This window comes from Opisthocomus hoazin, chromosome 5, assembly GCF_030867145.1.
Source record: "Opisthocomus hoazin isolate bOpiHoa1 chromosome 5, bOpiHoa1.hap1, whole genome shotgun sequence".
Lineage (NCBI taxonomy): Eukaryota > Metazoa > Chordata > Aves > Opisthocomiformes > Opisthocomidae > Opisthocomus > Opisthocomus hoazin.
The window spans coordinates 69,814,240-69,838,933 of NC_134418.1; the positions used below are offsets into that span (position 1 = coordinate 69,814,240).

At 37.3% G+C, this 24,694-nt stretch overlaps 1 long non-coding RNA gene across 4 annotated transcripts in view; it reads right to left on the reverse strand.

Moving 5' to 3' along the window:
* Positions 1–24,694, reverse strand: part of LOC142361347 (uncharacterized) — a 68,721-nt gene that overhangs the window by 15,638 nt on the left and 28,389 nt on the right. For all 4 annotated transcript variants that reach the window (XR_012763936.1, XR_012763935.1, XR_012763933.1 and 1 more), the window contains 3 exons: positions 8,981–9,090; positions 4,607–4,696; positions 3,440–3,484 (listed from right to left, as the gene is read on the reverse strand). This is a non-coding gene — a long non-coding RNA (uncharacterized LOC142361347). The remainder of the gene's footprint in view (positions 1–3,439; positions 3,485–4,606; positions 4,697–8,980; positions 9,091–24,694) is intronic.

The following is a 24,694-nucleotide window of genomic DNA, read 5'->3' on the forward strand; positions in this document are numbered from 1 at the left end:
ACATCCTTCTTTTCCTTTTAAAGTAATGGACATTAGGGTAATGTTATTTGTCTTCTGCTCTCAAGATTAATAACTCAGGAAATTCTACTTGAATTATTTTCTATTAAAAGAGTAAATAAATGAGATAATATAAAGAGTATTAGTCATTACAATTTTCTGAGCTCAGCAAACTGAATTCTATTTGTTGTGTAAATATTAGGCACACCAGCTCCCAGAGACATCACATACCCAGAACCATGTGTGGTGAACACTTAAGTCTAGTGTACATTATGACACCAAAAAGAGAGACCAACATGTATCCTGGAAAAAACAAGTCTTGTCTGAGATAGCTGAACATTACTTCCTAAGAACATCTTCTGTATGTCATTTCACAGCATTCTTCTTTCCTGACCCACCAACAAAATAAGTGTAAGACGTCAATGACTGAAAACTGGAAGAGAAAATAGTGAAACACTGTACTAGAAGATGTGTTGCAAAATGAGGCAAAACTTGGACCAATGCCAGTAGTGAAAGATGTCTTCAAACTATAAATGTTATTAAACTAAGATAATATATTGTGAAACTTATATTCAGAAGATACATTCAGACAATGCAGTGAATGTAGGCTTCCAGTATCATCAGTAAAAAAAAGCTCATATAATAACAATGAAGAAACCAAACTATAGAAGGAGGTTATGACTGCAGCTCTTCTAGGCTGGTTACACTTTTATATCACTGTCAAATTTACCACCTGCAGTTTTACAGTCAGGAACATATTTCCTCTGATTTTAATGAATCATTTAAGTTTTATACTTTCAGAAATATTCACAGTATGACATTACATCTGATAGAGAATAAATACTATCTTTTTTTTATTACTTTTCCCACCACTTTTCACTAGTTCGCTGTAGTTAGGGTTGCTTGTGCCCACTGTAATAAAGTCTGTTTGGATACCTCCTTGACAGTAATTAGGTTGAGTATTTCTTAAATCTTAGATATACCTTACTGCCTCAGCCCTGAGGTGCTGCTCCACCTAGTAGCATTCTCCTTAATATGAATAAAGTTATCAGATTCTAAAACCTCAAAAACACTCTGAGACATTTTCAGACACTGTCCCACTAGTCATTTCCTGCCTACATTCATAAATATTGCTTTATGTGCCCATTGGATGTGAGGTAATTTTCAAAGTCATTAGTAGCACAGCTTGGCCACCCACTAGCATCTCTACAGAGAGCTAATCCTAAATGAAATAAATCAGTGAATCATAAGACCTATGTGGTAACCAAGATTTTATGCTGGACTTAGGAGTCTACAACAAAAAAAATATTAATAATTGGGATTCAGATCTTTGACTTCTTTTAGGCTCTAGTGTTTGCTTACAGATTTCTACTGATCTCTCACTGAGGATCAGATAATGAAAAACATCCCAAGCAGTTTGATGAAGTACATGTTGTCTCAGGGCATAATTTGTCTGGATGGCAGCAGAGCTGATCTTGATGCCAATTTGTAAAGCGCATCAGAAGTTTTGGCATCTGCTCAGACCTGTAGTTGTGCAAACAGCACAGGGAGTCTGCAGACTGCTGTAGGAAGTCAAGAAAAGAAGCTTGCACAATGAATGGTCTGCTTGTCTGCTCATCCTTTTCTCATTAGGATTTTCAGATTCAGGGTATAGGTTATGTGCCTCTGCCAACCATATCTAGCCCAAGGAGTAGAAGATTCGAGTAGGTGCGACTTGGACTTGCTAGACTCTTGCTGTTTCTGGGATAATGCTGCCTGGGAACTGACAGAGGATGGATCTGCTGTATACAGTGGGACAGGCTGAGCCAATATCTGAGCTACAGAGCTAGCACCAAAAGCTGCCCGAAACCACATCCATACCATGATGTCTTGCTAAAATAACAATTTAAAAGTCCTATAGGATGTCTTAAGCCCCATATCTGAGGTGTACAAAAGCCACTTTCCCTCCAGGGACTGAACCCCCTGAATTGTCTGGAGATAATCATATAAACAACACATTGGTCTTCCAATTATCAAGTACCTCGAGTGTCAAATTAATACTTTAAATATTCACCAGAATAGCAACATGAAACTCCTAGTCCCCTTCCTCAAGTGAAAGTCCCAATTACTTGTTGCTTTCTTGTTCTTGATAATTCTTGGACTTCCTTAGTTTGTGCAGAAAGAAGTAATTTCCTCACGAAGAACAAAGAAGTACCCACCCCCTGCCAATATCATCTAACTTGGCATTATGGTTCTTTCTTATAAATGGGTGATACGGATTCAAAGTTCAGGAAAGTGCAGCCTGCACTAGGTGACCCTGCTTCGGCAAGGGGGGTTGGACTAGGTGATCCACAGAGGTCCCTTCCAGCCCCTACCATTCTGTGATTCTGTGTCTCAAAAGGGGGGTAAGTAATGAGGCAGCACTGCAGGGAGTTTTGGGGGGTTTCCTTTTTAAATCAGCCAATTGTTTTGGTGTGAAACCAAAGTAGTAGTTGTGTTCTGGGCATATAGGTCGCGGGAGTTCTTGGAGTTTGGCAATCCATTTTGTATTGAGTATTGGGAGTTGTATAAGCCTTGCTAAGATTTTTTTGTTCTTAACCATTTTGTCAGGTTTAGCTAGTTTACAGATTTTGAATACAGCCACATATTTTTCCCTTATTTGTAATAGCCAATATGTTTCTTTATCATCCATCATTTATCCATTTCTTTTTCTGTTTACAAGACTTTACACTTTGGATATAATATTTCCTGTTATAAAACTTTAGACTTATTCTATATTTTCTGAATACAACAGCATCAAAATACTCTTGACTTAAAGTGATGGATGCTTAGATAAAATGACTTCTACCAGGACCATAATTCTTTTCATATAATCATAGAAGAATTAAATAGTTTGAGTTGGAAGGGACTGTTAAAGGTCGTCTAGTCCAACCCTCCCTTCAGTGAGCAGGGACATTTTAAGCTAGATCATGTGGCTTAAGCCTCATCCAACCTGACCTTGAGCATTTCCAGGAACAGGGCATGTACCACCTCTCTGGGCAACCTGTTCCAGTGTTTCACCAACCTCATCATAAAAGATTTCTTCCTTATATCTTCCTTAAGTCCACCCTCTTTTAGTTTAGAACCAGTACCCCTTGTCCCATCACTGCTGTCCCTACTAAAATGTCTGTCCTCATTTTTCTTTTAAGCCCCCTTTTCCCCTCCCATCTTTCAAACAATCCAAATAAATTGTATTTTCCCTTGCATTTAGTTTTTAACCTCTTGGTAAAACTTTTTCCTCATAGTATTCCATTCTTTCTAGAGTAATCCAAGGCAGACAAAATCTGCATTTCTAACACATAAAAAGAAAAGAAAGAATAATTTTTAAATGTATGAAAACGCAATAAACAAACTCTCCTCCCCCCTTTAGTACTTCAGGCCTAACCTTGCAGATATGTAACCATGCAATTTTCGTTTCATTTACCTGTTTCCATTCAGGACAGCACCATCATCTGTGAAAGCCTTGAGACTGTCAAACACATATAAATTAGATCTGAATCATTTTTTTTTCCATAATGAATCAATTATATGTGTCATTAACTGCTGTGCATCATCAACCATACCAGCAATTTGTAACTATTCCCTCCTATGAGGTAAGAAGCACCAAGGTACTTTATATCATTGAAGTCAATGACTAGCTCAGTTTCCTCTATCTATAATTGTCAGCTATGTCACCTCAGGTTTTGAATAAAGACTCAGCTATAATTAACTGAATTCCTAGGGTGAAATCAGAGTTTTAGTCAATATTGCTTAAGTTTAAACAGTAGCTTTTGGATTCTGTATAGCACCTTCCACTGTTTCATCTTTGAAATGCTTAACAAAGGTGTTTGGTCTCTTTCAACAGCCATTACCATGAAAAGCCAAAGTAGGTGGTAGCGTATATTATCACATTCCAGTTAATTGCCTTTCTGTATGCAATTTTCCTCCTAGCTGTTTAGCATGTAATTATTATTAAACCATTGTATCCTGATAGCAACCAGATGCTCAAAATGAAACCGCAGGCCCTTTTGTTAAGAGACTGTTCAAAGTGTTCTCAAACTAATTTCTGTCCCCAAGAGTTTGGAGTCTAAACACACAAAGCAGACAAACAAGTTAATATAAATGTAAAAATATTCTCACATGGAAGAGAAGGATCATTATGAATGTTGTGCTTGTTAACAATCGCAATATTCAGCAGTAGCTCCTTTCAGTATTGACTCCTAAATCCTGACCTTACTAATGAGAATATTTTAATGACAGGTAATAGGAATTTTGCAACCAACTTCAAAGAGATTAGGATTTTATCTTATGAATCTAGATCTTGTAGAAATCTGATGTGTGCAATGATTATATTTTAAATGCTGGCTGTAATTGTCCTAAAGCATTGTTTCATGGACTTTATAGAAAAGCTCCCAGTAGGTGGCTATAATCCCAGTTCTTCATTTCTTGTTCTTCCTATATTTTCTTCTGTGGTATGGCTTGAGATGAAGTATAACACTAACTAAATCACTTTAAGAACTATTCTTAAAAGCAGAACAGGTTATTGGTTACATCATCATGCTCTGTGATACTTTAAAAGATAATACCTGAGGACTGAAATAAAAAATTATACCTGATGACGTGCTATATTCAGTATCTGTAGGAAAAGAACTTCATATCTTATGAGACTGATACAAGTTGATGGCTTGTCCTTGCATAGAAGCTAAGAAAGAAGAAAAAAGAGCGTTAAAAATTTGCTACAAAAAAAATGATCAGTATCACTATTCTTTTTCAAAAATCTAGGCAGAGCATTTGGAAATTGACATAATCCTTTCTTCTTCTCATAATTGTCATCTAAATTATATGACATTTTATCCAGTAACAAGGAATACGAGTTTCTCAATCCATTCAGTTAAAGACATTGGTCAATCCCAGCAAGCATCTAGAAAAAAAACAACTGTTTATTGCGTATGTGCTTTATAATTAACTGAGTGTATTCTACATGACAGATTTTGAAAAAACAAAGTTCTTAATAGTGGGTATGTTTTATATCTAAAACAAGTAAAGAAAAAATTATGCTCCAGTGTGTCATTATGTAGAGAGATCACAAATTGTCTTTTGCCAGATCCATTCAATTATGTTCATTAGTAGCACTAAGAATTATTCCAGAGACAGTTTGCCAGATACAGAATTCAATGAATGATACAAGGAATAAAGCAACTGTCAAATATGAAATTATTATGTGGAGAACTGCAGAAGACTTTTTTTAAAAAAGTATTTTGTCTAAATCACGGTTATTGTTTGTTTGTCAATTCACTGACTGAAGTTAAAAACAGTTTTGATGATTAACCATTCTGAAAGTACAACTCCTTGAATAAATGTTTCTATCTGGATTTTTCTTGTTCATCAGGCATTTCTTTTCTTCTTAGCACTTCAGTAAGGCTTTGTCGTATGCATAACTGCCTTCCTGAACAGAGAGCCGTTTGGAATGATTTAGTGACATAGAATCTTTAGTAGAAAGCGTCATGAATTCATACAGTAGAAATGCATGCAAGGGCAATTAAGCACCCATCAGCATGGGTCTTCATCATATTTTATGCGTTAAAGGGCTGGAAGAAAGAAATGAGAACCTACTTCCCAAAACAATGCAGGGTATCTGTTACTTGACATTAGCAGGAACCATTTTCTTAAGGATCATTTTAATCTACTTTGTGTTTGAGTGCCAAAATATGTGATGACACCTATATTTTATATAAATTTGTAGTAATAATATCTCTTCATATTTAAGGTAAACTGATTGGAAGGGAATAGTTTAACTTCCTCGTATGCCTCAACAGAAGATCGTCAAAACACTCTATATTAGCAGGTCAAAATCCTTTATGCAATTGATTTGACTTTTTTCATTTTGCCTTCCTATTCCAAGTATATTCATTAATGTTCATAGTCTGATCTAAAAAATATCAAAATTCTTTCTATGTGTAATGACATGATGCGCCATGCTTCTTAACATTTGATTCTCACTGAAACAAAAGTTTTCAAAAGTATAAGTTCAAAACACACTACTGGAAGTTTCTAAAGTCTGTCTTTTCCTTTGACTATGAAATGAAATAATTTTTTTCTAAATACCCAGATTTTTAACATAAATGGTATCTTTATACATACTCAGTACTGAAGATGGAGGGAATGTGGATTTATTTTCCTTATTTTCTACTATATCAGGTAGCAAGGAATTACAATACAGAGCTATCATAATTCACATTACTGTTTCAACCATAGTTACAAAAACATACATTCATGTTTGCAATATAACACCAATTTGATCCTTTTATCTTTTAAGATGTCTTTGAGTGACATCATAGATACAAAATATGAACATTTTCTGTCTATGTTTTCTGTGTTTCCACCTTTAATTAAATTGCAAACTTACAGAGACAGAGTATGTTCATGCGATGCTTTACACAAGGACTCTACAAGCCTAATCAGGCTTCCAATAATAATTTCACTGAATATTTACGAATTTTAATTTGGGTGGTTTTTTTTATAATAGGTAATTGTAACACAGGTTGGTATTTCATAGTAGCTAATTGTATTCTAGATGTGATTTTAACTCTATGAAAGAATGAATAGAAAACACACTAATTGGTAGGGGTTAGAAGTTGTCATGTTTGATTAATTTTGGTTTGGAAGAACACATTGACTTTAACATATCATATAACTAAACATGAGCATGAAACACTTGGATGTGGAAGTCCCCACATATATAAAATTGCTTTTGTGTGATGTTTGCTCATCTTTATCTCTCATATCTCCTCTTCATTAAAGTCTCTACCCACAAGTGAGTGCAGATTTAATGCTTTCTGAAACTCTAGTATTTGCTCTACCATGACTACTGTTTCTCACTTCTCTTCTTTAAGTGGACTATTTCCACCCCATATTCTGCAACAGACCTCACTTTCCTGTAAATAAATGGGAAACTCTATTCTGAGATAAAGCATTTCCTGAGAGGTCACATTACAATATTTTGATCTAGGCAAGACGAGTGAAATGAAAATAACACAGTAGTTAAGTTCCATTAAGCTTCAGGGGGAGGATGTAGAGAATTCAGGAGTAAAGTTGAGCCCAGGAAGAAGGCAGGGGTGGAAGGAAGGTGTTTAAGATTTGGCTTTATTTTCATTATCCTACTCAGGTTGAGTCTATTTTGCCCATGACAGTAATTGGTGAGTGATCTCTCCCTGTCCTTGTCTCAACCTACAAGCCTTTTGCTAGATTTTCCCTCCCCTGTCCAGCTGAGGAGGGGGAGTGACAGAGTGGCTTTGGTGGGCATCTGGCATCCCACCAGGGTCAGGTGACCACAAATGTTTTTCCCAGTTCCCTCACTTAGCAGTTTTGAACAATTATATTTAATTAATGTATTTTGGATGGCGTGAAATTTATTAGCCTAGACCACTTTATAGAATCATAGATAAATTTCATTTGTAAAAGACCTGTAAGATCATAGAGTCCAACTATAAACCTAACACTGCCAAGCGCACCACTAAACCATGTCCCTAGGGTGTCACGTCTACACGTCTTTTAAGTATCTCCAGGGATGGTGGCTCAACCACTTCTCTGGGCAGCCTGCTCCAATGCTCGACTGTTCTTTAAGTGAAGAAATTTTTCCTAATATCTAATCTAAACCTGCCTTGGTGCAACTTGAGGCTGTTTCTTTTCATCCTACCACTTCTTACTTCGGACAAGAAGCCAGCACCCACCTCGCTACAACCTCCTTTCAGGTAGTTATAGAGAGCGTTAAGGTCATCCCTGAGCCTCCTTTTCTCTAGGCGAAGCAACTCCACTTCCCTCAGTCACTCCTCATTAGACTTTTTCTTTAGACACTTCAACAGCTTTGTTGCTCTTCTCTGGACATGCTGCAGCAACTCAATGTCCTTCTAGTAGTGAGGGGACCAAAACTGAACACAGGACTCCAGGTGCAGCCTCACCAGCGCTGAGTACAAGAGGACGATCACTGCCCTACTCCTGCTGGCCACACCATTCCTGATACAAGCCTGGATGACGTTGGCCTATTTGGCCACCTGGGCACACTGCTGGCTCACGTTCAGCCAGCTGTCAACCAATACCCCAAGATCCTTTTCTGGTGGGCAGCTTTCCAGCCACTCCTCCCCATGCCTGTAGCGTTGCATGGGGTTGTTGTGACCCAAGTGCAGGACCCGGCACCTGGCCTTGCTGAACCTCATACAGCTGGCCTAGGCCCATCAATCCAGCCTGTCCAGATCACTCTGCAGAGCCTTCCTGCCCTCAAGCAGATTGACACTCCCACCCAACTTGGTGTCATCTGCAAAAGTACTGAGGGTGCATTCAAGCCCCTCATCCAGATCTTTGATAAAGATGTTAAACAGCACTGACCCCAGTACCAAGCCCTGGGGAACACTGCTTGTGACTGGCTGCCAACTGGGTGTAACTCCATTCACTGCCACACTTTGGGCCACCCAGCCAGTTTTTACCCAGTGGAAAGTACGTCCATCCAAGATATTTTACCCTCCTGTTTGAAACTTTAGTTTCATCCTCTTACAAACAGCAAGCTGTGGCAAAGAGTTATGGAATCAGAATTTTATAGCAGTATGTCTAGATTCAGAAAACATGTCTTTTTTATTCATTTTCAAATATTTGCAAATGTTTTGCAGTTTCACATAAAATGCACTATTAAAAAGTTCTCTTTCATGAGTTAATTTATAAGCTGCAAAAGCTATTAACTATTTATCATTTGAAGTGTGAAAACAGAGCACTGGATGAATACCTACTGTGTACTAGTAGGTAGGCTTAATTTCTAAAACTAATATAAACAGGATTAAAAATGTTAGAGAACTTCAACTACAGAAAAGCGTGTTACGAATTTGTTGTCATACACCAAAAATATGACAATCTCCCCACCCAAAAATGCAACTTGTAGGGGGGGGAAATTGAACCCTAAACCCAGAAACATGCAGCTTATGAATAACACCAACTCTACCACTGCTTAAAGTAGGCAGCCTTCACAGAATGAGGAGGAAAAGCGAGTCAACAGTCAGTGCTGTCGCATTGCTGCTCCAGATTTCAATGCTCTGCATGAAGGTTGTGGATCTGCAAATCCAAAAAGAAAAAAAAAAACATTTATTTAGTTTGTCATGCTCCATATCACACGTCATTAGATCTCAATCATGTATCCTTGTATTCAACTACAGTAACTGGTGTTTAATTAAGGGAAAATTTTGAGAAAGCAATTCAATTTGGCTTTGGCACAGCATTTACTGCAAGAAGAACTAGGGAGGCAGTAGCACTCTCCTCCTCCCCCCAACCAGCATGATTTCATCTGGAACAAGCGCAGACTGTCCTACGTTGTGACTCCTTCCAGCCACACTGAGGACGTTAATGATGGCAAATTTAGCAAGTCTATAGCAATTTATTCCAGAACTTAATTATCATCATTGTTAAAAAGCTGTCTCAAATTCCTAATGCAAATTTCTGTGGCTCAGCTACCAGACATTAATTACGTCTTTCTTTGCTGGATTTAAGTGCTTTTTGTTAGCACTATATACTGATATGTTGTAACCAAGTGACATCTCAATTTTATTGTAGATAAAGTAAACAGATTGAGCTCGGTTCCTCACAGCAAGACACTTTCTAATCTTAGGAACACGTCAATGGCTCTTTTCTTCATCTGCTCCAATTTTTTAAAATTCTTTTAAAAATATTGATTTCACGAGCACCACCTCAGTGTCACATACAAAGATCTTAGACTTCTCTTTCTTCTCAATATTTTTTTTCGGATTCAAAGATTTCATTATTCTTTTTTTCCACTACACTGAACTGTGGGGAAGAATTTGGAACAAGCTCTACTCATTTCTGAGAAAAAAATACTCAGAGTGGGGAGAAGTGGAAGAAAACTCAAATTCAGTAAGGGAATAGCTAATTACAGACACCTCAAGAGCCAGGCAATCAGCAGAATGAGCCAATGATCTGTCATTAAACATGATTCAACATCAATCTTGATTGAAAACCAATCTTTCCAGAGTATACTTTTGACGAGCAAGAACTGTTGCAAAAGGAATACTAAAAGTAATTTCCAGTGTTAGAGCACAGTCCACATTATAAGCACACAATGTTAGGCCTCTAATTTAGTTTAGCAGCACACACTTCTTTCTCGGCTACACAGGTAGGTTTTAAGTTAGACTATCATAATGCCACCTGTTATGTGCAGGGATTTTGCGTGCACCCAAGAGTCATGCGTACGCTCAGAGAGAGTGCAAAAACGAAACTGATTTGGGGAAATTAGTTCAAATGGTGCCTACACACTTGGGACCTCTAAGGTTGAGGTTAGCAAGCACACAGGCTAAGGTCCAAATTCCCAATGAGACACATGCAGAGATCACAATGTTCATAAATTTTGAGTCTCATTTGACAGAAAATAAAATACAGGGACATGGGAGTACAGGCATACATATTACCCTTTATTACTTTTATTACCATATTAATATTACCATATTACCTTTTATAGGGTTCCTGTACAATTGTAGCTGGTAAAACAGGGTTCCTACTTTGAACTAAGATTCATACCTTTAATCTATTTTTATCATATCTTTGTAACTCTAGCAACTATCAATTTCATCAAATAGAGGGTATATCCACTGGAATTTCTCTGGCAAAGGGATTCTCCACAACAAGGAAGATTATGCAGATACATTTTCGGTAAAAATTACAACAAGGATGACTAAAGGTAGAAGTCTCTCAGACCTTTCGAAAAACAAACAAAAAAATAGTATAAGAGAGCATGCATGAGGGAGAGGGAGCTTCATTTCTAACACGAGTAGAGTAAGGAGAATTACACTTGTCCTTAAGTTTTGTGATGAGTGGATTCAAGGTCCCTGGTATTGAGTTTCAACCTGTTTGTTTTCCTTCCTTTCCTCTTCTCTTCTACTTCTCTCCATTTTGTTATGTGTAGACCTATATTTATAAAAATAACTTTGATTCTTATTGAGTCATTTTAGAGTTACATGCATTTACAAAAAAGGGCTCTTAACTTAAAAGCTTTGTTTGGGGCAGTATGGGCAGAGAATAAAAGATTGCTATTAAACCTGAGCTGAGTTGGGGGGGGACACAAGAGATGTTCCAGAGAGCATTTACTTTGGAAATCCCTCACAGAGGCTCATCAAGAGCTATTACCTCTTCCTAGCTCTCTCTAGATACTGGAAGTTGTCCACATAAGGAGACCACATTATCACACCTCTAGTGAGAACTGCAAGATCATGCGTTCCCACCACATGCCCCCTGCAAATACCCTAATCCTTGAGCTAGTACAGATGAGTATCCAACTGATTCAGAAGCATTTGAAATTGGCTGCTGATCAAACCCATTTATTCTTCTTCGCTGCTAACAGCTCCCACCTGACTCGCCCTTAAACTTGGCTGGGCAAACCTTACTGCAGGTTCAGATTGGACCCTCTCCTTCAGCCAGCATGGCAGCTCATCAGTAGACATAAACTGGGAACACCGTGTTACACACCTAAAGCACATATTCATGTGCATGTATTTTAACATTAGAACCATATTGGACTATGTTGTAAATAAAAAGGTTTTGCTGATTTTAATGACATCACCAAATCATTTATTCTGCAGGGGGAAAAAAACTAACCAACAATCGAACCAACTGCAGCATAATAATATCAAATAACAAGTTTCGAAAGCTTAGTGGTCAAGGTCCACCAGAGACTCTCAAAGGTTGCCCTGAGGTGTGAATATATGGTGCTTCTGAGTTTTGAAAACTCCTAGAGGGAGTGGTAATGACTGCGTACTAATAGTCATTTGTGCATTAAGTAACAAATATGGATTAATTGCAAGAGTCTGTTGGGGTACATTCAACCAAAAATAGCAATAATTAATTCCTCAGGTAATATTATTCAATAGTGCTTGACAAAATAAAGTGAAAACCATGTTATTAAACACATAAAGAACAATAAAAGGTCAGCCATTTTAAAGATTACACTTAACATGTACGTGATTTTGATTCATTTCCAGACAAAAGTAAACCTTCTCAAATCTTTCATATAGTTTTCAGATATTACTAAATTATAAAACAGAGTAAAATGTCAGGGAAGCTTTCAGTCCACTACATAGTTATGTTGAATGTAGTTTTATTGAATTCTTAGGACTGCAAATAGTATAAAACATGAAAAAAAAAGTTTTGTCTGATAAAGAAGATTCTCATAAACCCAGTAAGCATTGAGGTTGAGAGCTCAGCAAAGAGATATGATCATTTATTTATTTAAAAAACTATCACTAAAATTAAGAATCTCTTTTGAATTTCAAGATTTATATTTTATATTATTACATATTATATTATAGTTAATTATTTTGGTTATTTTTCACATTACATAATATATTCCTCATAGAAGCAGGATACATACAAAGACAGGCCTAAAAATCTTTACAGGCATCAGTATTACACGGACGCATAACTGTGGGCTATTCTACAGCCTTTCACTGTGAAAAGACATCAAACTTCAAAGTGTTGTTTCTCCAGGTGAGTGAATTCATACATATATATATATATATGTATTTATACATATACACACAGAAGAGATCTTCTCAATATTCTAGTCTGTGATCTCTACCAAAGTTTACATGCCATACTTGCTGTTACTGTGCTGTGTTTTGTCCCTGGTCTCTTTGGGTGAAAAGAAGAACAGGGATTAACTGAAAGTGTAAACCAGGTGTGCTCACTTGCTTCACAGAATCATTTATCTGTGATGGATTCCACCTCAGAAGCTCAGTGAATCAGACTCACCAAATTACCAAGGCAAATCACAGTTTTGCCAAAGAACAACTCCTGGTGTCTTAGCTCAAACCAAGTTCTATACATCTGAAACAGATTTTCCATTTTTAACCTCCTAAACAAAGCTTTTCTCTGCATCCAAGTCTACTCTACCCTGAAGTGAAATGTTAAAGTTATCCAAGTACAGTCTAGCAATTGGATGACATTTATACTGCTATAAATTGTACATTCTGGAAGTTATCTGAAGTTTGAACTCTGGGTATTATTTTACATAGACTCAAGGTAGGAGTTTAATTTTTTTGTTAAAGTACCTTTTTCTATTAGGATATCAGTATTTCCAATTCTTTCTTTTAAACATTCTGTTCTGATGTTTACATAAAGTAAAAAACTTTGAGTTGCAGAATTTATGTTGTGTTGCATTTTTATTTGGCATTTAGGAAAAGTAAAAGAGATCTTTTAAATCTTTGAATATTTTTAAGAAAGTATCAAGCAAGAAGTAATTCAAGTGAATATTTCCACAACAAGACAAATAAAAAGTGAAGAGGGATAAAGATCAAAAGGTGATCTGCAGAGGATCTATTGTTGTAATTAATGAGACTTCAAAATTGAAAACATGTTTTAGGATTTTTTTTTACTCTTAATTGTTTTGAATTTTTTTCATTAAACAAGCTATTATATTTTTTGAGAATGTGCTCTTAGTTTTTCTGGGGCCTTCTTAAGGCCTCAGAACTTCTTAATGCAAGTTTATTTTTAAGATTCTTCTTCTGTCAGTCTGCTGACCTTATGCATTCTTTTCTGAAGTTGATATGTCATTAGTGAAACAACAGCTTCTTTCCCTACAGAAAAAAAGTCTCAAATATATATCGTGCAAACTGGGGAAATTTTCAAATATTTTAATTTTTTATCTTCCCTTGTAAAGCATAAACTGCCACAAACTTACTTTTGCGTCATTTGTAGAGTCTTACTAAACACAGATGAAATTAAAGATACCTATTGAAATTAGGGAGAAAGACATATCAAGATGCTAATTTACACTTTGTAATATATAGCTTTATCTATTTTTTAAAATATTGGTACCATGTAAGCAAAATATATATTTGCACGGTTATAAGAATTCATTAATATCAGTTATGCTACTTCTATGCTTTACTTAAATATCGGTGCTTAGATGTTTTTCTGAAGTGCTTCTGATTTCTTATCCAGGACACAGTAAATAAAAGCTTTTATATAGCATCATTTTACTTTTCTTTTTTTTCCCTTCACTAAGCACTGTGAAGTTTCAAACAGCGGTATGTTGTTACTGTACTTTATGAATCAGAAAGTCATGGGTCTGGAAAGGAACAGAAGAGACGAGCTAGTCAACCAGCCCTCCACCAGGCAGGATCTATTCACAGCAAACCTTCACATGCATAGACAAAATATTTATTTAACCTATTTTACAGATCACAGATGACAAAGATTGAACAGATTTGCTCGAAAGTCTTAGCTTTCTTTTTTGTTTTTTGCAATATTTATTTTGACCATTCCTTGCTGCCTTTAGCATCAAATACGAAGTATTGAGAGAACTAATTCTTCCTTTCCTCTTCTCAGTAGCTTTTTATACATTTGTTTACATATTCATTTCCCCTGCTTTTATGACTTCTTACATTTTCAGCAGCTTGTTAGAATTCTGCTCTGCTTATGCAGATCTGCCTACACCCAAAATGAAAATGCCAGGAACTGAGCTATTACAAATGCATAGCTAGAGCTGGCTAAAGCCACTTCAGCATCCTTGTGAACTCAGCACAGCTGAGTGTTACAAACAATTTAGCAGCCTTAATGTATCTGTCCATGAGTTTTTCATCTGCAGCAACCTTGTCCTGACTTTTCTCTAAAGTAGGTTGCCAAAGACTTTTTTTTTTTCTGAGAAGCAGATATATTGTATCATTTACCTGTACCTCATAAAATCAGATCATGACTTAAAGCTGCTCAGTGAATATATGCATATATACGCAAAAAAATCCTGACCAAGGAAATGAGATTAAAAAACAAAACCTGCAAAGACAGGTTAAAGACACCCAAGGTAAGCTAATTATGTGGGGTTTGGGGCTTTTTTTGTTTTTGTTTTAAACTTCTGTTGTATGCCCAAACTTAAGAGCTGGTTCAGAAACTATATGGGATATGAGACCAGTTCTGACTCATCGCTTGTCCTTTCCAAAGACAGGCTGCTGATATCATCGGTAATAGTTCTGAGCTATTGTTCTTTATTTAAGGCAGATGTTTTCCTCCGACTCTGTTTTGTTAAGCTCTGGGAGGTCAAACCTAACAGGAGTCCGGGACTTATAACTGAAGAATCAGATCTTATTAGGTTTTCTTTCTTTGCATTTTGAAGACATTCAGATTCATGTAGCTGGTATGCTAGCTGCGTTTGTGCTAGATGTTCTTTTACAAAAATAAACTTGAGATATTTCACTGAATTAATCTAAAAAAATGTGAAGTAATGATCCCGTCCAGGGCATTTAACAATGTTTGTTAGAGTTATGAAATATCTTGCAAATACATACGAAGCCGTCTTCTCAAGCAGAAATCAAAGCAACATTTAATCTCGAACTAAACTCACACTTCTTAGAAGATAAAATATTATTACTTTGAATACAAGGTTGTACATAAAATGTTTTATTTGCTACACTTGATACAACTTTTTAAGCCAACTTTCACGTATTCTAAAAATATGGCAAATGTTTTCACTTGATTAATTTTTGTCAACACCTTTATATTAGTACAACTCTGTAGCAGAAGACATCTGCATAACCTTCCTGTAGGAGCTAAGGATGTGAGATAGAAGGCTTGCTAGCAAAGAACTATTAATAGTTCTTGTAAAGAAACAAATTTATTTAAGATCACAGCTTAGAAATGCTTTGTAAATAAGTTTTAGTTCTGCATAAACTTGAATGCACTAGTTCAGGAGTCTCTGAATTTGCCCATAACTGTTCAGCACCAAACCAACATGCATTTAGCTATTCAACAATAATATCCTATATATTTTCATTCATATACGTTTCAGAAACAAACCATCTAAATGTTCTCCAAAGTATGTTGTTCTCCTCTTAGCCTTTTTCACCCACAACAACTGCTCAGATTCACCAGTCATACATTTCTGCTTCTAATATAAAAGATATTGACTTGCTGATTCATTCTCAGAATCACAGAATCACAGAATGGTAGGGGTTGGAAGGGACCTCTGTGGGTCATCTAGTCCAACCCTCCTGCCGAAGCAGGGTCACCTACAGCAGGCTGCACAGGACCTTGTCCAGGCGGGTCTTGAATATCTCCAGAGAAGGAGACTCCACAACCTCCCTGGGCAGCCTGTGCCAGTGCTCCGTCACCCTCAGAGGGAAGAAATTATTCCTCATGTTCAGACGGAACTTCCCGTGCTTCAGTTTGTGCCCATTGCCCCTTGTCCTGTCACTGGGCACCACTGAAAAGAGCTTGGCCCCATCCTCCTGACACCCATCCTTCAGATATTTATAAGCATTTATAAGGTCCCCTCGCAGCCTTCTCTTCTTCAGGCTGAACAAGCCCAGCTCCCTCAGCCTCTCCTCGTAGGAGAGATGCTCCAGTCCCCTTACCATCCTCGTAGCCCTCCGCTGGACTCTCTCCAGTAGCTCTTCTCGCTAGTAAAGTCTTGCTAATATCAACACAGAAACATGAATAAATTATCAGGAAATAGAATTCTTCTTTGCATGGCAGATGAGGCTATCTTTACTCTTCTTAAGCACATCTGGGTTTCTATCAAAGGCAACTGAGCAGTGGGTGTTGAGTCAGGCCCAATGTTCCCTAGTCTGCAGGGAGAGGACCAAGGGATGATTTGCGCATGATGTGGGTGATTGAAGAAGACCAGTCTCTCGAGCACTTGTGATTGAACTGCCAGCTGTCACAAGCTCCTGAAATTAAGGTAATACTGATAATCACTAATGTAATTAAGAGTCAGAGTCCAGAAATGGAAAGGACTGAGAAAACAAAAGCTATTGTTAGTCATGCTAGTCACACAAGAGTAACAACAAAAACAGATAGATATCCCCTGAAATTATGGTGACATTAAGGATAATTATGTGTTTCAGTAACCATGCAAAATGAGGTAGCACACTACAGGGAAGTTCACTTTCACCTTGGTCTTCAGAACAAATATTCTATAATAAATGAACACAACCAACCGCAGTAAGTCATCCTCCAAGCAGCTTTGCTCCAGGCACATGCTCAGCAAGGAAGTGCAAGGTCTTTCAACTAAATTCGTTTAAAAAATCTGACTACTGTTCAGTTGAGTTTCTGTTAGTGGCACTTCAATTCAAGCAAGTTCTTTGAAGGATTTCTTTCTCTTTTTAATACACATTTCAGGTATTTCACTAAAAAGCTCTCTGGGACCTCATGTCATGTTAACTACAAATTAAAAGAAGTGAATTGGCAGTGCCATAGTAGACTATTTTTATTAAATAAATTTTGAAACACTAGGGAAACTTTAAAACAAAGGAAACATTAAAATCTAAGCCAAATCTTAATCCTTTAAAAGCTTGTCATTAAAATTGCCACAATATGCTTGATTTCCAGCATTCCCCAATTCATTTAGTATGTGCTGTCCCTAATTATTCGCTATGTGCTCTGTCATGCATATGGGACCATACATCATTTGAAACTGTACCTGTTATTCTAAATGTATTAACAGTATCTTTCAAATTTTCTATTTTAACATTTGTTATAGTGTTTGTCACTATTGTATCACAGTGATGGATACTATGCTAATCAAGTGAGGCGGTGAAACCTTACAAAGTGATTCAGCTTACCTAAGTCACTCATCTTACCCACCATGTATTCTGTGTCTAAGCTAAATATCCTGAGCATATCCAGCCAAGTAGGATGTCTAGTCTGCCTGAAAGTCACTTTCATAACTTAGTCATCTAAATTCTACACATTTTATCCATAATGCCCTGTTTTATTCTGCTCAGCTCACCAGCTGAGCAACCAGCTAACCAGAAAAACCCAGGTCAAAACCAACACCATTAAAAAGGCAATGAGACCTTCTGACCCCTATAAAATCCAGGAATCCTTGCTCACTTCTCTGGGCCTCAATGTTAGTGAAGCAGTAACATTGCATGAGAGATTTACGCTACTTATAAGTCATGTCATTGTATTCAGCTGAACTGAGCTACATAAGTGGTCCTGGAAAAAACAGGAAAACAAGAATTCCTCACCCTACTTCCAGCTTCCCCAGCCCATGGACAAGAAAAACAATATGACTTCATATCGCGCACTTTCTATATGTCTGTCTGCAGAGGAAATCAACCTTGGAGAATGTCACTGAGGATACCACTTTTCTGTGGGCACTCACCTCAGCCTCTAGATCTGTGACTGGTCTTTACCAGCATTCACTGCTGCAAAGCTTTTGAGAAGTTAAGAAAATTCTTATGTGTCCTCAAAGAACGTGTGGAGTTTATTAAATTCCCAAAAACCCATTTCCCTTGTGGGCCTACTATAAGATAAAGTGATCCTTTCACAGAAAGTTACATTTCTTGAAGTGCAAAGGAGACTTACAGGAGAGATCCTTAAGCTTCAGGCACCCACAGGTACATATAAAAGGTAGGACAGAAGTTTTCAACATCTCTCTACAGTTTATCAGCATATTCTTCCAGATAATTGCATTTTGTTTTCCTCTTCTCCTCCAGCGGCCATTCCTTCCAGGAGTAAATGTAGCCCCTTGGGATCTATGCCTGCCCTCATCTTCTCCTTATTTTCTAACTCCATGCCTATCCTTTTGCTCCAGTCCCTCAACCCTTTCAGTTACCTAGAGACTGTACAAAGGAGTGCTACAAACATACATATTGGCACCCCAACAGTGAAAATAAGCTGTAATCAGAGCATTCTGGACAGCAGGAATATGACAGAGGAATGGAGATAACATATACTCATACAAAACTCCGCAAGAAACGTATCTGAGGAAGAAAGAAAAAATATCCCCTACCCCTGTCAATGTGGTGATCATGTCAGAAACTCCTGGGATCTCAAATTTCCTTAGAGAAACGTAGCTTTCAAGATCTGCTGTGTGGAAGACATCCATTACTGCTGCTAAGTCCAGTACCATGCTTATTTAAATGTGAAGCCTGACTGCAAAGTGTCCGAACGCGTTAAGACACAAAGCTTGGAGACTTTTCGTATGAGGGATTCAGATGCAATAAAGCGATTGCTACTCTCACACTATTGATATAGATGTGACTCCTATTAAGATAAACATGGTTTTTACATTGGGGAGAGTTATAAGCTCTCATGGATACGAGAAGAACGTTTGTACTATATGGGTTCTGTTTCCTTACTAGTAATTTTTAATTTAGTGGCCAATTTTCTTCAACTTTTAAAGAATATTTAACACTTTCACTGCAAATTGTCCTATTAAGAAGAGAACTCTTCTCTTAATTTAAAATAGTAGAAATCTTGTCACTCACTTTCATTTACTTTGGAATAAATTTAGAGTAAATCAAATTGTGATAATTCAGTTACACTCTAGAAGTCAGTGAGCTGATTATTTACAAAAAGTTTTCCGTATTTCTATCTAGACAGACTTTTTTTTCTTGATGCAATGTATCACAGCTTTCATCTAGGAGAGAACCCATATTCCACAAAAATATCAAAGTTCCAAGTATCAGATTTTTCTTTGCTCTTCTTTTTATTGTAAACACATTTTAGTATTGCCTTTCTTGTCTTTGTTTTCAAACTTAACAAATGTAACTAGCTTACAAATTAATCCCTTTGTTTATTACGGATTAGCAAATTTTTTAGCATATTAACACCCTTTATTCCCACTAGCAGCTACTGGCTAGTAATGAATAAATTACTGAAAACAAAGCTATGAAGTTCATCTTCTGCTAAAAGTTGGGAACGTAATATATTTTGTCATCATACAAAATAACAAAAAAAGCTGCAAATACAATTACATACATCTTAAATGGACACACTGACAATGCCGTTGCACTTGCCAAATTAATTTTGAAGTAATTGAAGGTATTATTTTCAGTGCCTCGCAATCTTCTGGTCTAAGTGATCCAAGCAATGATAATCACTGCCCATCTGCTTTCTTCAAACTCCTTTTGAAGGGTACTAGCATACTTCAGCTGTGCTATGCCACTGTTACTAAGGCAACCAGTGAGTGAAGCAGGCAGAAATTGTGTTTATTCACCTTATTACATTCTGCTGCCAGAGAAACTGTACAAAATTCTGTATCTCGAGAGCTACACTTTTGCATGCAAGGAACATATAAAAAGACATTTGGGGGTGGGGGGAGGGGTGTTTCTATATTTCTTTCTTTCTTTTAAAAAAGTGCTTTTTTGTTTGTGGAATAAGGAAATACAGGTCTCATAACAGCCATGACAAAATATAACACAAGGTAAACTGGAATAATTCCAGGTAAGTTATGGGCACTTTCAAGTCTACCGTAGACACAGAAGTTGCTCCTTCAAAGTACCTGCTATGCATAGTCTGATGCAATAACACAGATTTGTGTCCTGTATGAAAAGTTTCTCACTCGCTCACTGGATGATGCCAACTCGGACTCCTATGTAACTCTCAGGCTACTCTGTACTGTGTGACCTGGGAGTACCTCACCCAAGTCCCAGGTCTGGATGTGCTGTGTCTTACACAATTTTAAGTTTGGGAAAAAACAAAGCCCATCCCCTTCCTCAGTCTCATTTTTCCTCAAGAAAGTAAGCCAAGTACTTTTTATCAAAATATTTCACCATTTAGCTTATGTCAAATATAGTTCAGAAGATATCATCTTCTAAGAAGACAAAAAATACAACTTTTTTGCAAGACTTGAGAGGCTATGGGATAGAATCAGAAGAGATTTGCCCCACATAAAACCAATTCAGTCTTTCATCAATATTTGCAAAATGTTCTACCCTGATCTCTCATTCGTTTCGACATTAAAAATATAAAATCTCTCCTTCTCTTACTGCTTTCACCAAGTGAAAAACCAATTAGACCTCTGTAGAGGAATCCAGCCCCTGAGGTTAGAGCAGATGAATTACATGTTCTGATGAAATAGCTGAAATATTAACGTAGCAGAAATAATCACGTTATGCACTGACTCTAATTGTGTCTTGCAAGTTTATAAATGGCAGGCTCTATTTAAAAGGACAAAGAGCATGGCTTAGAGGAGGCAACAGCCCTTATGGAGAAAATAGGAAACTTCTCCCATTTTGAATGGAGCTGCCAAGCGAGCTCGCCTTTGGAATGGTTCCCCCTATAGCGAAATGTTAGCAGTGTTGTTTAGAACTAGTCAGAAATTTTCCAGTGAAACAAAGTCCATCAAAACTGCTAGCTTGTTGAGCTTCAAATTATTAGTTTGATCAGCTGTGTTTGTTCATCTGCGTCCAACTCTAAAGATTTATTCTGCCTAAAGATGTATTTTAAACACTGAGCAAAGGATTTGCATGTCTGCTTCCAAAGTATTCATGCAAGATTCCTTTTATGGTCATCAGAGAAACTGACATTTATAGAAAATTATTTATCTGCACAGTTTTAGTCCTGTAGGAGGAGTGGAGTTATGCCCTACTCTTCCCCGTTTTTCTCCGCTGACTGTAATGGCAATATAGACACCTGGCTCAAGCGCAGACATCTACTTCTCATCCGACAAATCATCCCCTTTAAGACTGTGGTCTACTGTCTCTTCTCAGTATATTCTTGTCCTCAGAAATTTATTAATACGGCCAATGTGAAATTTCTGTTAGAGTTATAGGGAACTTGTGCAGTTGAGTAATACATTTAAGGGAAGCCCCCCAGTAAAGGACAAAAACACAAGTGTTTCTGCCAGTGTATCAACAAAGCAGAGAATGAGAGACTATCAGGTCATTGTATTTGCTACACTGAACCTTAGGAAGCTGGCAGCCAGTTGCAAATCTGCGTTACATCACAATGTTGAAGCAGCCCACTATCACATTGACTCACTAACTGTACATGGATAATGGTGCCCCAAATTGCTTTTTCCTTTGCAAAGCCAATCTGATCCAGACTTGAGAACAAGGATCCAAATTATTCAGGCTATCCAAAGTCAGAAATTACTTTAATGTAAAAGAACAAGGAAAACCACATTTTTTCAGGCGGAACTAAGGAAACACATGGATGCACATCTGTTATTAGTAAGTGTTGTAACATTTCCTAGGCTCAGATATGTAAATTGGTGGAGGAACAAGTAAATTCTAACACCTAGTGAAACTCTTCCACAATCTGCATGCTGCTGACTGGTAAGAGATTCACTGAAAGGTGGTTTTTATTCTCTGCCTTAACCAAAGCAGAGAATGAAAAAGGTTTGCATGCTCCATGCTTTCAGTGCCCTCTTCTTGTGTGAATTCTGCTCAGACCAATTAGATACCTCTGGAAATGGTTTGAATGGTTCACACCTTAGCATTGCAGGCTGTTTGAAAGTGAGCTAAAATGAGATTAGGTGATTCTATAAATATTTTAAGCTACAAAGTTTAAGGCACAAATACGTTTTTCTTAAATCACATTGTAGACTGATCCACAGTCTTGAGTAACACAGCCACAGGAAAAGAAGAATATGATATATTAGCACTCAGAACACTGATAGATTATTTTTTTAGCAAACTGAACTCTGTTGGATCATCAGATTTGTGCCACAGACTAATAAAAACAAAGGAAATAAATGTGATTGCCATCAGACTAACGGCATTTGATCCAGCTAGGCTAGCTGTGAAGGTGCTGTGCCAGCACTATTGTAGCTTAGTATAGAACAGATTACTCCAAGGCAGTTACCTTACTCGCATCAAGCTCAGCAGGACAGAAAGGTATCAGACAGCTCTTGTCTCCTCTTGAGGCAAGTTGCACTCTGACACAGCAAAGTTTCTAGTCCACAATAATTTCTATATGTATGAGTTTTCACTTATAGAGGCTGAATTGTCCAAAAGCAATGAATGTTTTGTCACTTTTCTGCACGAAGAAGTAGCATGAAAGCATTTAGAGCACCAAAATTCATGGTGGTGTTGCACTATAATGTCACCTTAGAACTGTAAATGATAGAACTGAAAATGTTTGCACTGCAACTGCACACCATTTCTATTGATAGGTCTCATGTGTTGCTAGTAGTAGATATGTACATAGATTAAGATGACTCTGCTGCCTCCTGCGTTGGTGGTTCCATCTGAAACAGATAGTTCAAATGACACCGAGTAAGTACAGTCCTGATCCTCTGCTTGCGTAAGCTGAAGAAAAATGTAATCTGCTCTACAATGTGAGAGTACTTCAGTGGTAATCACGCAAAAGTGAAAGAAACCAGCGTGAAGACAATACAAGCTGTAATATCTTAGGAGAGCATTATTCTTCCAAGTAGTTTAAAAATGTAGAAGAGAATAATTTGCCATGGGATGAATATGTTGGAGTGTAATTTTTCATTTTGTACAAGTGCTATAATTATTATTATAGATTGCACACAAGCTTGGTGGACATTGCATAATTGTCTGCTTAAAATGTAAACAAATATCTGTCCAAGCTGCATCCACAGCCCTTTCAGTTTCTACAAACACTCTAATGACAGCAGAAGTTTATTTAAGTAAATCTAGCTGACTGTCAGCAGTTACTGTTGTTCCAAAGCTTTCAGCATGGAAACCTAGTTCAAAATGTTACACCTACACAAATACACTGAAAACACAGCCATTATATACATCATGAATAGATATGACTTTTTAATATTCTCAGGGAATATCTCGAGTAAACAAAACAGACTAAGAATTATTTCATAAACCAGACTGAGCCTGTGCTTTAAGCTTTACATGAGACTGACTAGCTGCTATGCCCAGACACAAAGCTTCAAGAAATGCCTTTGATTCACATAGTCACCCTTCTTCCATAGCACATATCTTTTTTCTATGGTGATATACTTCCCCAGTATCACGTTATTTTCCCTTTGACAGCCTCGCTCCACTTTGCAGTGTATTGTTCACATGAGTCCAAGTCTTTCCATTCCCTACCACCTCTCTCTTCCTGTTTTTCACTAAAACATTAAATGTGATGTCTGAGGAATGCAAGCTTAAGAGGTCATCGCAGTGGTACCCATTACAGGGTACCTAGCAGTCAGAAATAGGGCTCTGGAAGAACCAGGTTTACATCAGACACCTTGGTCTGAGCAGTTAGTGAGTAACACTGATACATCATGCAGGGAGCACTAGTGCAGTTGAGTGTGATGTCCAACATAAATTAAATGTAAGCAATTAACAATCTTGTGCTAAATTCAAAGAAAGAACAAGTTACTTCGTATCACCTCAAGTTGATAGCTGATGGCATTAGTTGCAGAACGACATGGTGATTTTGATCCTGTGACTTTTGTGCACATCGTTTGTTAGTAGCGTTTCTGCATCTTTTGAAATTGAAGTACTATCTGCTCTTCTTGGGAAAAAAAACCCACGCCTCAACAAACATGTTTAGCATCTTGCATACCTCTGCACTTTGTATATAATGAAATAAAAAGATACTTTAAAAGAAGTAAAAAGATAGTAAATCTTGAATATTCATACATTATTATCCCTTGCATTTTACTTCATGCATGAAAATGTGCATGCTTATTTGCTTTTCCATTCATAGTTATGCAGAGGGAGTCAAATGACTCACTGCTCCTCCACAGTGTTTAATGTTCTTTATGTGTCTTACCTACCCCATGTACACACATCAGCTGCCTAACATATACAGAGTAGATCATAGATACATCAATCTGTTTGTCTCTAAAGCCGATATGCACATATCAGGTGGCTATTTATCCAAGATTTCCAGGTGTCCAGCAGCTCAACTATAGCTCATTTAAGATTTCAGGAAATCCTAGGCAAATGGCTGAAGTTTTCCTAGACAGAATTTCTGACAGAAACAGAAGGTGTTGCATGATGTACTAACT